This window comes from Labrus mixtus, chromosome 9, assembly GCF_963584025.1.
Source record: "Labrus mixtus chromosome 9, fLabMix1.1, whole genome shotgun sequence".
NCBI classification, from domain to species: Eukaryota; Metazoa; Chordata; class Actinopteri; order Labriformes; family Labridae; genus Labrus; species Labrus mixtus.
Genome location: NC_083620.1, coordinates 14,962,506 through 14,977,912, shown reverse-complemented (window position 1 = coordinate 14,977,912; position 15,407 = coordinate 14,962,506). Strand labels below are relative to the sequence as shown.

Genomic DNA, 15,407 nt, shown 5'->3' with positions numbered 1-15,407 from the left:
CATGGTTTTCAGGGAAAAAGTTCTTGAAAGTGGTGTGACTGCAGAACTTGCAATGCAATAATGTTGTGATTGAAAATAACCTCATTTACTGCACACTATTTGAATACTTATGTGGTAGTTCAGGTGTTTCATAGAACTCCCATAGAATCCTGTTAGACTTTTGTTCACCTCTGCCAAACATCAATTCCTTGCTCTCTTTGCAAACATGGAGGAGCCCTGTTTATTTTTCGAGTCTGGAGGAAATTCCCTCTGATGTTTAGTTTTCAAGGCAACAGGATGAGAAAACCTCTCAGGTCTTAAAATGAATGACATGTAGCCTTAATGCTTTCACAGAGTTCTGCAGACTATTTATTTCATCAAAGGTGCAATGAGTTTACATAATATCCTCGGCCTTTTTATACTTTATAAAAAAAGCTGAAATGGGAAGTTGAAATTTGAAAGGAGACCCTGTGAGGGAAAATGTAAAACCCATCCATCGTGACAGGAGATTAAGAAAGTTCCTCTTACACGCAAAAAAAAAATAAAAAATCCACACCTCTGAGGGGCAGGAAGGGAAGACTCTGCTGAAAAGTGATAATGATGTTATTTCGAAGCTGGAGAGGACACACTTTTATTCAGACAGTTGAGCTAACTATGGGAGACAGGCAGCTTTTTACAATTCTAGGCATGGCAACACCTCTCCTGGGTAGCAACTGTCCAGCTGCACCTGCCCGTTCAAGGTTGGACGCAGTTAGTGGGCACAGTGGCCCTGCAGGTACAAAACACTCTCTGGTCAAGTGCTGGTGTGTGAAGAGGAATGAATGTGAGAGAGTTTGTTTGGGTTTCTGTGAAGTTTTTTCTTTGAAACTCACATGATTAAGGACATTGTCTGGATGTCTACTAACTGAACTGCAAGCTGTGGAAGTTGAACCGACCACCACTTAAAGCCTCAAAAGTTAAGTAACATTTAAAGAAAACCTAACATAAGCAGTCAGTACTTATCTTCCCAGTATCCCCCATACTGAACCTTAACACTTTTACTCAGACAACAGCTCTGTGCTCTATATGCACATGGAATACTTTTAACTATGTATAGCCACAAAGTAACTCATTCAGAGTGTAAGGAATATTTTAACTTTGTATGAATAACTTGCCATAGAATACTTCTCAAAATGCCTGGCCTCAGCTCAATGTTCCTTTGGATTCCCCTAAAGTGAACCTACTTTGTAATCTGTAATATGTTTTACATTTTCTGCACTAGCCACTCACTGTATTTATGATGAATAATAATCTCTCTGCATAGCAGTATTTATCGGCAGTGGTGGGGTCTGCCATTCCTATGCTGGACTCAGTCTTTCAATGCTTTATAGGGATTTGCAGTAAAATGATGAATGCATGCAACCCAGTGTAATTTTATGCTATTGAACGACCTTCAAACTGATAAACTTCCTTCGCATTGTGAAAGAGTTGAATTCAATAACTGCTCCTGCAAACTTGAAGACTTGCTCCTGCAAGTCTCACAGCTGCCGCTTCTCATTAAAAGTCTTACTATAACAGTGAAGCAGCCACAGGACACCACATCATGGGTTTGTCTTGCCTGCATGTCATTATTAATCAAGAAATCATTTGAAAAACCCGACAATGGTCATTGCTGGTAATTATCTCAACAGGGGATCATTGTCAATATTTTCAAGGAAACAACAGAAGAATATAATTTAACATTTTGAGGTTTCTGAGGACCAGACACTTCTTTAATAAACAAAAGACAAGTAAGTTTGATTGCATGATCAAAAGTTACACCAGGTGGGGCGCTGGTGGCTCAGTGGTTGGTCCGAGTAAAGTCCGAGGGATTAAAGCAGAAAAAACAATTTTGACTGAAAATTCTCAACGTATAAAGCAAATTAAAAAAAACAATTTGAATAGGTGTTTTCTATCTAAGGAATAAAATTGACACGTTTCTTTTTTGAAGCTCAAGATCTAGGCTGACAGATATGAGCTTGCTTCTTTTTAACAAATTTGACCTACAGCCAAGTGAATTTTATGCCTACATAAATTAAAAGGTGCAGCAGGTGTTCTACACAAAACTGTAAAGAAGTGAAAGTCTGAAAAGTAAATCAAGTTAGGGGGGTCTGAGGGGATTGTCCCCCAGAGGAACAATCTAGCTATTCTAACATTCAAATGAGACTTTTTGGAGCATTTTGAGATTAGATCATGATAAATGAGGACCTTGTTTTGATACTAAATAAGAAGCCTACTCTGTTCTTAACCTTAAGCAGCCTAGAGAAGTAACAACACAGACATACCCTCAAACAAGTTACAGAAGTTAGAGTACAAACGTATCAGACTTTATTCTGGAGTAACAAATGAAAAATAGTTACTTTGCAAAAATGTACCTTTTACAGAATATTATTTATATATTTCTTTAATGCATTAATGTGTTCCTCATTTTGTTGTCATTGCTACAGTTGGAGCTAGTCCTACTTACATACCTGTCGCTGGATACCTTGTGAATTCCCAGGGCATATAATAAAGATTTTGAAAAATGGTGTATTCATCCTATTTTGCATTATAAATCTGAATCTGAGAAGTAACTAGCAAAATAATTATCTATAAATTCAGTGGAGTAAGAAGTATACTTTTATTAAGTACAAGTAGGCTTCTTTTTTTTTACATTGGACAGAACTTATGCAGTACTGTATTTCATAACGTTCACCCACTCAGTCGTTAAAAGTAAACTAGTGCTAGCTTGTTAAGCTAAGATAACATGTAAGAATTGTTTTATCAAACGGTCCACTTTCTGTGTGGGTACTGTGTTGTATCACCTGTTGTCTTGGCGCGCGTTCCTAAAGGAGTGTGTCCGGTAGTGGAGCACTCGGCGACTGTCTGCTCTGCCGGTACGTAATAATACTTTAACGGTATACTCCGTCATGTTACAGATTGTAGTTTCCCTGCTATTTTTTTCTTTGGTCTGGTAAATAAATTGCGCACCGGAGCCTAAAAAAAAAGTCTGGACATGACGGGCAGTGCACGCTGAAGTTCGCTACCACAATAAAAGCCTCCTAAACACTGAGCCGACTTTACGTAGCAGATAAAAGTTCTGACTGCAGCCTACATTGAAATGCCACACATTAAGGCTATAGTCTTCTAAGCGGGCGGCCCAGGTTCAAATCCCGCCTGTGTCTCCTTTCCCGCATGTCATTCCCCACTCTCTCTCCCTGATTTTCAGCTCTCTCCATTAGTGGCACAAAAAGCCCAAAAATTAAATCTTTAAAAAAAAAGGTTACAAAAGGCACTGCTGCTTTTAGTTATGATCAAGTAGCTGCTGAAGAAGTGTGTGCTGTAGCATCAAACACACTTGTTGATTTCAATGTTTAAACACAAGTGTCTCCAAATTTTAAAGTTGGCAATTAACCAAAAATTAAATCTGTATCCCTATTTTTTTCGAGGTAAAAGTTCATTACATTATTAGTTCAGTAAAAAATTCTACAGTAACAAGATGTTAACTACAGTGTGACTTCCAGAGCAGTTACATATATCCACTGTTATCTGTGATGTAAAAGGGGTGACACATTGTAGACCAGAATAACAACTGGTTGCCTGAGGTTAAATCAACACTTCTATATTTTCCTTTTTTTGGTATCTTTGTTTAGGCCTAGCATCTAACTTTCTCTGACAATTAAGAGACTGACACTATTTGAAACCATGCTGATACTTGTTCAGCTTGAAAACTCTGGGGTTCTATTTTTTACTGTTTACAGGCAGAAACTAAGACCTTTTGGAAAACAATGCTGCAGATAGCAGCAAATGCTTGAAGATTGCGTCTTATTAGTGATGCCATTTCCTTATCTGTTTCATCCTGAGTTTTCAATAAAAAGAAAAATGCTTTACCAGGGTTTACCATAACGTGAATAACTAATTATTGGCAGTGCTGACTTTCTTTACTATCCGAAAGGCTGATATGAAGTCTTCTGCATTTCCTGCATAGTGTCCAATGATGCTGATGCTGCAGTTTATATGCTATGACAAACATTATTTACCGTTTAAAATACTGTTTGCTCTTTAAAAACATTATCTAGCCTTTACTTGATCACATAAAGTCACGGCTGAATGATGACTTTGATATACAAGACATAGAGTCACATGGCGATGATAGATTTACATCCATTAGAAGGTATCACCATTGCAGCAGCTCTCTTCTTAGTAAAAAAAAAAATAATAATAATAATAACACAGCCTTGAGTGCGTCTGTGTGCATGAGTCTACAGTTCCTCTCTTCTATCTTTCTTTAGTCAATAACCATTAGGAAGGGTGAGGCACAATGCCATGAAGAGAAGGGAGGTGGGGGAGGATTAACAGGGAGATGGTAATAAAGTGCTGAGAAGAAGAAAAGAGAGGAAATAACGACAGACAAAATATGATGGTGTCCCAAGGAGAGGCCATGAACTTAACAAGCTTATTTTCCTTTTTCATGATTTCCTTTATAATTAGATCTGTTGTTTCAAAAAAAGAAAAGTCAGTTTTTGAAGCTTCATTTACAACACTGATAAGAATTTAAAGGGAAAAAAAACATGTTACCTCCTTGCATTAAGAAAGGTAACAGGCACATGGAATGCATACTAGATTTACTCCATGATAAATCCTTTACCTTTCCTCTGAAAAAACATCTACTCTACCCAGAGTATCCAGATCCCAGCATCTTGTGATCTATACTCTGCCCTCGAGTGTTCTCTTTATTTCACTTTTATTTAAGCAAGCCGCCCAATTCAGAAGCATTTCCACTTTAAAGGACCACCAGTAGTCAAGAGATTGTCTGAGGAGCTCAGAGCATAAAGAGGGCTCTCTGACGCAGTCTCCAAACCCCCTGACTACTCACGATCAATGCCATTACAGCGTGTGTGTGTGTGAGTGTCTGTGCTTGTGCATTTGTGTGCATGTGCGTGGAAACCATCAGTTGACAGTTTATTAGTTAACCCTGTGTCTGAGACATGCTCTCCAAACCCCCTGGCTAATATAATCAATGCCCATTCAAGTGTGGGTTTGTGTGCATGTGTGCAAGAAGGATGGATGTTTGTGTGTGTGCACACCACACGAGCATGCAGCTGTGTGCATCTTAAAACCTGATGCACTGGATGTACCTCTGCAGGTGGCCTCTCTACATATTACATGTATGTATGTGTCTCATGTCTCCGTATGTGTGGGGTGTACATGGTTTTGACTGTGTGTATCTGTCATTGAAAGTAAGACTATACAAGTTCCCCAAAAAATGTGAAAAGACAAATTGGATAAAATTGAAGCATCTAGAGCCCTTTAGCCGTTTATTTAAATGTTTGATTTATCCACATTTTTTTTTATATTTCCACACAGTGCGTGTTAAATGACACTTACAAGGAATAAATAATAAAAATACTAAAAATGTGACAGAGTAAGTTTAAAGAGCCCATATTATGCCCTTTTTGGGGTTCGTATATTTAATGTATGTACTTACTTTTGTGCGTTCACAATAGCTAAAGTCCGCAAAAAGTGTCTGTTTTCATGTACTGCTCCTCTTTTCTCCCTCTACGCTCTGAGTCCGTCAGCTACGCTCTGCTGAGCCCCCACTGTTAGACCCCACGTAGGCCAAGTCTGCTCTGATTGGTCTGCCGATCCGCTCTGTCGTTATTGGTCAGTTGCTCAGCACGCGTCTTGGAAATTTCAACATGAGCTGCAGGGCTTGCCACAACGAGCCAATGGACTTAGATCAGTGATCTCACACTGACAATGACGCTGCACTGACAAATTTTTATCGAGGGGGGCTAGAACCGAGCGTTACATGCAGCTAATGCTACAGCTAACAGGAGGAGGTAGGAGAAGCCGCGTTTCCGCGGACTTTTAATTTTTGCACATAGATGTGCCTAAACGTGCACAGGACACTTGGAAAACACACTAAAGGGCATATAAAACCAGAAAAAGCATAATATGGGACATTTAATACTGATGCTTCAATGTGACCTATGGAAGCAAATCAGACTGTTACCTAGACAGTTGACTATGTCTTTGGCATCATTTTTAATGCTGATCACTGCATTGATCAGGTCAGTCTCACATGAAGTGATTTACGGCATAAAAAAACCAGGAGACATTTTCCACATTAAGGAGTCTGAGTCAGTGAAACATTTGACAGTTTAAATGCAGAAAGATAACAGGTCATATTTCGTTCACTTGGGTTGCTTGGCTCAACACTTGGTGGAAGGTTGTAATAGTCGCTGAAAGTATTTCATTAATTGTAATGGTCAAATATATTTATTCACATAGAAATGTTTGGTATTAGTATTGCCTTTCATTAAATCGTGAGCTTTGACGACATGGATTGAGTCAGAGACAACCAACCATGGTCCCTGGTTCGATTTAAATGGAGGATATTGAATCTTGCTAAGGCTGTTTGAAAATGGTTGTCTTGGTCGTGTAAAGAAAAGTCAGGGCTGACTTTTGGTACCTTTGTTACCTGAACATCACAACTAATACTTGGTCATTTTTGTTTAATTATATTTTGGACCCAACTTTCCACCAACCTCACACACATAGGAATTGCGGAAATGTTGCAATTTCTACACTGAAGAAAAAATGCCATTGACTATGAAGACAGCAATTATTTTTCTGTATAATTGGAAAAAAAGTGAATGTGTGTGTGTGTGTGTGTGTGTGTGTGTGTGTGTGTGTGTGTGTGTGTGTGTGTGTGTGTCCATGCGTGTGTGTCAGTAGAAACACAGCCTCGGAACACAGCCTTGAGTAAGGCCATGGAAGATAATCTCCACACAAATTCAAGGGTAAACATTTATATGAGCTTCTTGTTTCTTTTTCTACCAATGCCAATTTGAAACTAAACTAAAGAGCTCTCCTTGCTGAGGGAATCTTGTTTGCATATATAAAAAGGTGAATTGTAGAAATAATCATTTTCCCCTGGACACAATTGAGAATACGAACGGTAGTGATACAAGTAAAAAGTTTGTGATAGTCCCCTATTAATTTTAAGAGATCTGTCTGACATAGAGTGGTCTATATAGCTATGGTCTACATAAGACTCAATCAACGGATGAAGCCTCTTGTAAAATAAAATATATTGTTTTTATTGGTTAATTTTGGAGAATTTTAAGATGTGTCCCTGTAAGTTAATGTACTTCTATTCGGGGTTGTTTTTTTTTTTTTGGAGTGGGCCTCTAAGACAGTCTCTTTTGTTATATCTGTGCTGAAAGCACATATAGATTTCTAGATGGAACATAATATCTTCCTGATTCCAATGGAGTGCAGGGTTTGATTTGCTGTTGAAAGAGGTGTCTGTTATTTGTGTGGGTCTGTGTGTCTGCATTTTGAAGTATGCAGCTGGTGGAGCTTTTGGGACAGGCACAATCTCAGTTTGAAACATACTGATCTGGGATCCTTCAAGAGGTCAAGGGAAATCAATAGTTTAGATTCTACCGCTGGCCTCACCGGGGATAGCACATTATCCTGCCAAACAAGCTGGCATTAGCTTGGATTTCTGTCTCTGTGGCTGACCAGGACAAAGCTAATCCATGGCTTTATTTTCCTTACGATGCACTTCTCTTTCAATATATTTGAGAAGTTCCTGTCAAGAGTGATCTGAGGCAATGTATAGCTAGATTATCATATTTGGCCATGACGTGGTCTTACCCTGCCCTATTAAAACAAAACTGCAACGCATTTCACATCGCTGCCTATTTTGGACAGCATCGACTCTGTCTTGTTCAGAAATAATACCTGCATGTGTTCTGCATATTTGTTACCAGACAGAATGAGTGAGCTCTTTAATCACAAACAAATGAATCTAGTCTATACCCATAAACAGTTTAACCACTGCCACGAGAGACAGCTAGCTTGCCAATGCATACTGAAGACAAAGGATGAAACATTATTTTATGCAATTACATTTTTTACTTGCATATCTATTGATGTAACTGGTGGGGATTGTATATTCTTCACAAAGTAGTAATACACTTACACCAGTAAAGGTATGTTCATTGTTCAACATAAATGCTAAAGTGACATTTTGCTGTTGTCCCTGTTGTCCCGCACTACAGGAGCACAATTTAAAAAAACAAGATAGTACACAACAATCTAACTGTTACTTAACCTTGTCTCTTATTTTACTGACTTACCAATAACGTCATACCTTTCGATTTAAGAGTGAAAACTCTTGAGCGCTTGTGTAAATGCAGTGTGACTGTAGCATGTGACTCCTATCCTGCAAATGTTTAAATGGAGACATATCAGAGGTTTGCAAACTCACAATCATACTGCAGACTTGACCACCCTAATGGATGTGGTCCTGCTCAGCATATTTGCAACGTGAGTGGAATCTGACCATGGATATCTGCCAATCAGAGCTTCCGGTAAGATGCTTAATATTTCAATGAAAACTTTAACTGTACAGCAAGTGTACTGTAGCTCACTTTACTTTATTGTGAACCATTTACAGTAACTATGATAAATGTTGGCACTAGTATGCATTATATATGAAGAAGATAGACCTGATCGCTGCACTGGTTTAGTCATGTCACTACAGTGCAACTATTACAAAGAAAAAATGTATACTATACAGCACAAACGAGACAACTGTTTTTAGTGAAATAGTTTTACTTACTTTTTCTCAACATTCCCTATTAAAGACAAATAGGCACAAAGCAACTTCAGCATACACTGAAATCTACTCCTTATTGGAAACTCATCACAAGTAAGTGAATACAGTTATTGTATCTAAAGTGACCACCTGAAAGCCTTTCAAAGCAATTCCATAAAGCACACATTTCATCTCTGGTGTGAGAGTATGACAGTGTCTGAAGGTGCATTCACAGTACATTAACCTCCTGCCATCCATGCAAAGTGTGTTCATACACGCATAAATGGACACTCACACACACAAACACTTCCTGTAAACTGATATCCCTTCAAAACCTCCTTTGAAGCCCACAACTTCGATTCTTCTCTAAATCCAAACCACTTTGTCGTCTGCATCAGGTACGAGTAAGTACATTTTGAGTGTATGTGGGATTAGATTATAGAGTGAAATCATTTGGGTTTGTTTGTGTCGTGGCTGATCTTAAGAATTCTATTCGCTTCACATTTTCCTCAGTGCTGACATTGTCAAGGGCAGAAAGAGGTAAATTTGAACCTTTTTTCAATCATACAGAAACCCACAAAAACACACACACACACACAAGCTGCAGAGAAATGCCTTTGTGCTAACCCTCTCTCTTGACTGCCTTTATTGTGCACAGTGCATGGTGCTGTGATTCTTTGGATAATGGACTCAGACTCGTAAAATCTGTGCAAACCAGCACACTCAGGATCTAGGGCCTGGAAATAAGCAATGACGAAATCCAGACCAATTAAAATGCCTGAAATAGTCAAAATTATTTTTGATCTTTTGTATGCCTTTATTGGAGAGACAGGACAATGGATAGAGTTGTAAATGGGGGAGAGAAATTGGGGAATGACGTGCAGAAAAGGAGCCATTGGTCGGATTCAAACTCAGGCCTCCTGCTTTGAAGACATCAGCGTCTGTACATGAGGCACGCAGTCTAACCACAAGGCCACCGGCGCCCAAAATATTCACTAATCAAGATGCTTTCTGAGTTGTTGTATTTTTTAGCATGTACCTCATCAATAAAGGGGTGATGACAAGCTTTGACAAGATATTTGAGTGATTGTCGGACTCGGTCATGGGACATTCATGGGACAGAGTTATGCCCCGCTATTTTCCCCAAAGGCTGGGGAAAACTGTCCTGGAAACACTTTTTCTTGAATGAATCTAACATTCATTAAATATGAAGTGTAAAATGCTGAAACCCATTACTTACATCAAATCTATGGTGAAATGTCAAGCATCATTACATTGAAATGTGAATGAACTGAAGCCAGTGCACAAGTACTATTACTATTAGAGTGTGTTTGTGTGTGAGTGTGAGTGTGTTGGTGGGTGGTTAAAAGTTGTTGAGGGATAAAAGCATTGGAGCAGGTGATGTGAGCATCTGGACCAAATGCTGGGTGGGCTGAGGTGTGCCTGCATGTGGGTGACTGCATGTGGAGCAGTACGGGGGAAAAATAGATGAGAGAGTGAGTGTGGATGTACAGTAAAGTGTGTGGACGTTGAGCAGGTGGGTGCATGCAGCCTGAATGTACTTTGTGATGTTCCCTGTTTGTGAAGCACAAAAAAGGTCTTGCTCATGTGTAATGAGCATCTGAACCTTTCTGACTGTGTTACTGACAGTGAGGTTAAAAGTTCACAACCCCTAAAAGAAACCCCTGAGATTCTGTTGAAATGAACCATGAATAAAGAAATACTTCACAATGTTTCAGACCATATAGGGTTAAAAATGAGTTCAATTGAGTGAAATGGACAATGAGTCGATCTTGGTTAGCCGTCTTGTGCGTCATAAATTCCATTTTAATGAGTGAGCCTTGGCCGCATGTGTATGACCTTGGAATGGACAATATCATATTACATGGTTCATAAAAACACAGGGGCCAATAAGCCAGCCATTGCTTTATTTCATTCTGTGTGGCAGGAAGCATTTATTATTGATATCTTGACACTGTGATGTTGAGGAATAGCAAGAAAAACTCACTAAAATGTACTGCTCCTGGCTTTTTATAGGCTATTATGATGGCAGCTTTCATGCTCACATGTGCATGCAGAAGAGTGTTTGATGTATAGGATTTTAAGAGTAATGCTGATACGGCATTTTCTGCATAATATGGAAGCCCTTGGAGGGCATCCAAGTTGTATTCACTCCCTGTGACAAGGAGTAAATTTGGTTTGTTTTCTCGACTTATTTGACTGATATCCCATGGAGTTTCAAAAGCACAAGACAAACATAGAAATGAGCTTGACTTACCTCATTAGTTGGACAATGGCAGCATTGCATGGTGAGGTCTGGCCTATCACGTTGGCCATCCTGTAGTTTGACTGGCAGGAGATCCCCCTGTTATCATGAGAAGAAGAGAAAACCTTGTCATCTGGAGATAATGAGATACATTAATGATTGATCATGGGAGAAACAGTTTTGTTATCCCATGGTAAAAAGATAAATAGGTCCAGATGTCAAGGGAAAAAAAACAAGGCGTATGGATGCATAAGTACTTAAAGGGATACTTCACTCTTTCAATAATTTCAATACAGATTCATGTTTCAACGGGTGAAGTATCCCTTTATTGCAAATGGATGAAGTATCCCTTTAAGACTTCTATAGCATGAAGTTAATGATGGCTGGTATTTCACAGACGTCAACATGTATCTCGTCTCCTCAAATCAAAATGATGAAAATGACATTTACATGTTCAACAGCTATGACTACAACAAGCAGTTCAGAGTACATTTTGTAATTACAGTCAATGAAGGTCTTGCCATGAACAATAAACAAGTATCACATTCAATAAAATCGTATTAGCGTGGTAAGCTAATGAACGAGCTACTGATCATATTCTTTGGATGTATACAATACCAAGGAGAGGAGAATCAGGCTCACATGAGCGCAACATACTTTACCATGAAAACTGCACACGCACGCGCACACACACACACACACGCACACGCACACACACACACACACACACACACACACACACACACACACACACTGACATGCACTTTGGAGATGGTGGAGATGAGCAGTCAGATTGCTGTAGGTCGTTTGTCGTTAATTGAATGATTCACTGCGTACATACTAATGAGCTTAAGGGCCTAATGACAAATGGCAGTCCACACATGCGCACAAAGACACACATTCGTACACACACACATGCCTCACATCACTGGTACCTGCTGTATTTGTGCCATTGAAATGCAGGACTAATGAGTCAGATCAGAGAGGTTAAGTTCAAAGACACAGGAGTCACGGTCCATTTATTCATCTCTCTCTTCTTTCTCTCTTCACATCTGAAGCTTTCTTCTTCTCCCTTCATGTGAGCTCTTCCTGTGAGTGCTCTTCTTCTTTATCTTAATATTGAATGTGGCTTTAACTTTCCCTCTTTTCTCTCATCCTTCATGTCCCCTTTCTATCTTTAAGTTGCATATTTACCTTGCCCTCCCCCATCCCTCCATCTCTTCCTCCCTCAGCCTCACTTTTCCCGGAAATATGCCGAGCTCAGCAGAATGCCGCCGGCTGCACGACCAATAATCCCCTTGTTTGGCGTCTTGTTGCTGTTTTCACCATCGCCCCAAATCGATGTTTAATTATCCCGCGACACGCCCTCATCCCCCCTCTCTCTCTCCGATTCAACGTTCCCTCTCTCTCTCTCTCTCTCTCTCTCTCTCCCTCCCTCCCCAGCCCAACACCGTAGCCTTCAGATCTTCACGGATGAAGGGAAGAGTAATTAAAAAGACACATGACACATATCGGGAGAAGAGAAAGAAGAAGGGAAAGGGAAAGAAGGGAGAAGAGGGAGCAAAGGAAGAGAGGAAAAGATGAAAGGGAAGATGCAGTGAGTTGGATGACTAGACCTTGAGAGAAGGGTGAGGGGGAAGGGGGGGTAAGCAGACCGAAGAGAAAGACAAGAGGATGAAAGGAGGATTTGGACAGTAAGTAGGGATAAGAGACGGTAGATGGATTGCATCCCACAACACTCAATGAAATATGAGTAAACAAAGTCTTCATTAATGATTGAGTTCCCATCATGTACGTGCACAGGTTTAATATCTGAGCGTGCTTAATCTATGTCTAAATCTGCCCGCTAGGGTTGAACTCCGACTTTCCTGAAGTGACAGCAGAACAGCAATAAATAATGCCAAACATCAATATCAAGAACTTAATTTATTTAGTCACTGACTCCTTTGCACTGCGACATTCTTTGAAGCATTGTGCAGCTGTGTTTCCAGCGCTCTGTAGAGATGTGGAAGAAAATGGTGCATGACTGAGATGGGCAAAACTACATGGACATTTAAAAAAAAAAAAAACACATGTTGTAAACCTACAAAGCATGCACTGTTGTTGTTTTAACGTAGAAAAAAGGCTTTGTATACGTCTGTGGAGCTCCAGAAGTTTTCACTTCGTGTTCCTGCCACAGTTCAACCATTGGGCATGCAGGTCAAAAAATATAATGTCTAAAAAAAATGATTTCAATTTTTCCATTTTAATTCACTATTTCTTACTACTTACCAAGGTCTGTGTTGCAATAACTAGATAACCTGTGGTGTTTACAGCAGTCATTGTTACATTATGTGAAGTGACTTGAGTCATTCTTAGTCATTCATGGCAATTTGTCCCTGCACACTGTCATTTACTTTGGCTGGAGTAACTATGAAACAGGTATTTAATTACATATATTACTGAAGAAAGTGTTAGGCTACTCTTTAAGGCTGAGCAGGGATTAATGGATAGAAATGGGTGAATGGATAATGTATGGAAAAATGAACACAAAAAAATGATTTTTTGAGCAACTAAAAAATATAGGACGATCAGTTTTCTACTTTTTTTTTGAAGAAGGCCCTGAAAGAAAAGGATCAATCTCAAACAAGACGAGTTTAACCATTTCCTATCAGTGAAACCAGATCCAATATATTGAGTGTAATGCAGTCCAATTTAGTCCAGCAGTAAGCTTAACTCAGATTAACAAAGAATTTCTGTCATTGTCCTATTTGCATCTTCTCTGCAGCTGACTTGAGCTAAAGCCTGTGCATATGGAAGTCACATTCACAGTACTGACATCGCAGCAAGTCAGTGTTTTACTTTAATGATAATTTGGTGACTTTATCTCAGTCTGTGTTGTTGACATTCATTAGTTTCATCCACAGTCCAGATTGAAGTCTTCATCCTGTTATCCCCCTCCTCTCCACAGAGGAGGGGACAAAGGTTAAGTTTTATTAATGGAGCTTAGGTTAAAGATTAGGGTTAAGAGGGTTAGAAGCAAATCAATCCAGTGTCGCCAACAAGTAATAACGACTGTATCATAAGAGATGCTCTGAAGGGCTGTTAGCACTGGAATCTGTTCATGAAAATGGAAAAAAGGGACTTAATATGGAAGTCTCTACAAGACGAGAACAAGCGTGAATACAACCCTAATTGACCTTAGTTATGTAATTGTAAAAAATTCCACTATATGTGTGTGGTCTGCATTAACATGGAGGCAAACTGTAATTTAAAAAACTTGACAGTAAACAGTGCAAGAGAGTTACAAAAAAAGACACTAAAGCACTTAAAAAGGGCATTTTGTTTTTAGCTTTTTTAAATAACTTTGCCCATACTGCTCTTAAAGAGAAACTATTTAAATATTGAATCACTTAGAAGCAGACAGTTATTGAAAGGTACAAGAGCATTAAAAGCATTTTGAACTTCATTTTCAAACTTTGCATGCCTCAATGGCAATGTATGAATAAACTGTGAAACAAAAGTAATTAATTCCTCGTATTTTCTACATCCAAATTCCATTAGGTTTGATTTTAAGTTGCTCCCTGATCATTATTTCAACCTTGTTTCCCCCCGTACCTCTTCTGTCTAAAAAAACTGCTAAACAATGGAATGACAGTCTTTTAAAAAAGCATTTCTCCTTTTTTAAAAAGCATTCCCCTGTTTGGAGTTGACACCACCCTGGCTAATTATTGGTTATTTATTCATTGCATGTTATGCTGAGTGTGTGTTATAGAACAAGGACAGGATATATGAGCCCGTAATGACAAACACGTCTTGTTTGCAGGTCATGTGAAACATGATTACAACAAAAGTATTGATGTTATGCTCTGCGGGTGTCAGAGATATCGGGGAGAGATCCATTGGTTTCCTGAAGGTATAGACTTGTAACATAAAACTCGGATTGTCCCTCTCTCTCTCTACCTTTTTCTGTCTTAACTTTTCTTTATACTTCCCGTCATTCTGTTGCTTGATCGCTCCATTATTCATGCACTTGTCCTGTTACTCCTTTCTCCGGTGACTTCTTCTATTTCCTTTTATCTTCTAATCCTAGATTCCCTCTATAAATAAACAGACACATGCCTCCACACATACGCTCCTCCATTCTGTCTTATCCTGCCTTGCGTTGTACTCTTCTATTTTCAAACGGTGCATGCTGTTACATTGATCTGCAGAATTTGCTGTTAGCAGCTATTGTCTGCATCCTCTGTACATTTCTCTGCTTATCCTTCAGTGTGTATCCGGGTTATGTCCACGAGCATGGTTGTGTGGTGGATCGCCCTTAAGGATTAGCTGCATTATTCATGTAAAATGAAGGGTGTAAATTGTGTAACTGCTGAGTATTTTAACTAGAAGTGCACTGATTGAAGGCTGGTGACCAAATTCAGCCATTTTTTTTTTTCGCCTTTTCAGCCAAGATCGCTGACTGGCCTATCCTCAAAGCTATCCGATTCAGTGTCGACCACAGACTTTAAACAACACGAGTCAAAGGGTTCACCCACCGCACACAGCAGCACAAACGCTCATGCGACA

At 39.3% G+C, this 15,407-nt stretch overlaps 1 protein-coding gene across 3 annotated transcripts in view; it reads left to right on the top strand.

The window, feature by feature from the left end:
- Nucleotides 1-15,407, top strand: part of zgc:172282 (leucine-rich repeat and fibronectin type III domain-containing protein 1-like protein) — a 174,798-nt gene that overhangs the window by 106,087 nt on the left and 53,304 nt on the right. The gene's annotated exons all lie outside the window — the stretch shown is intronic.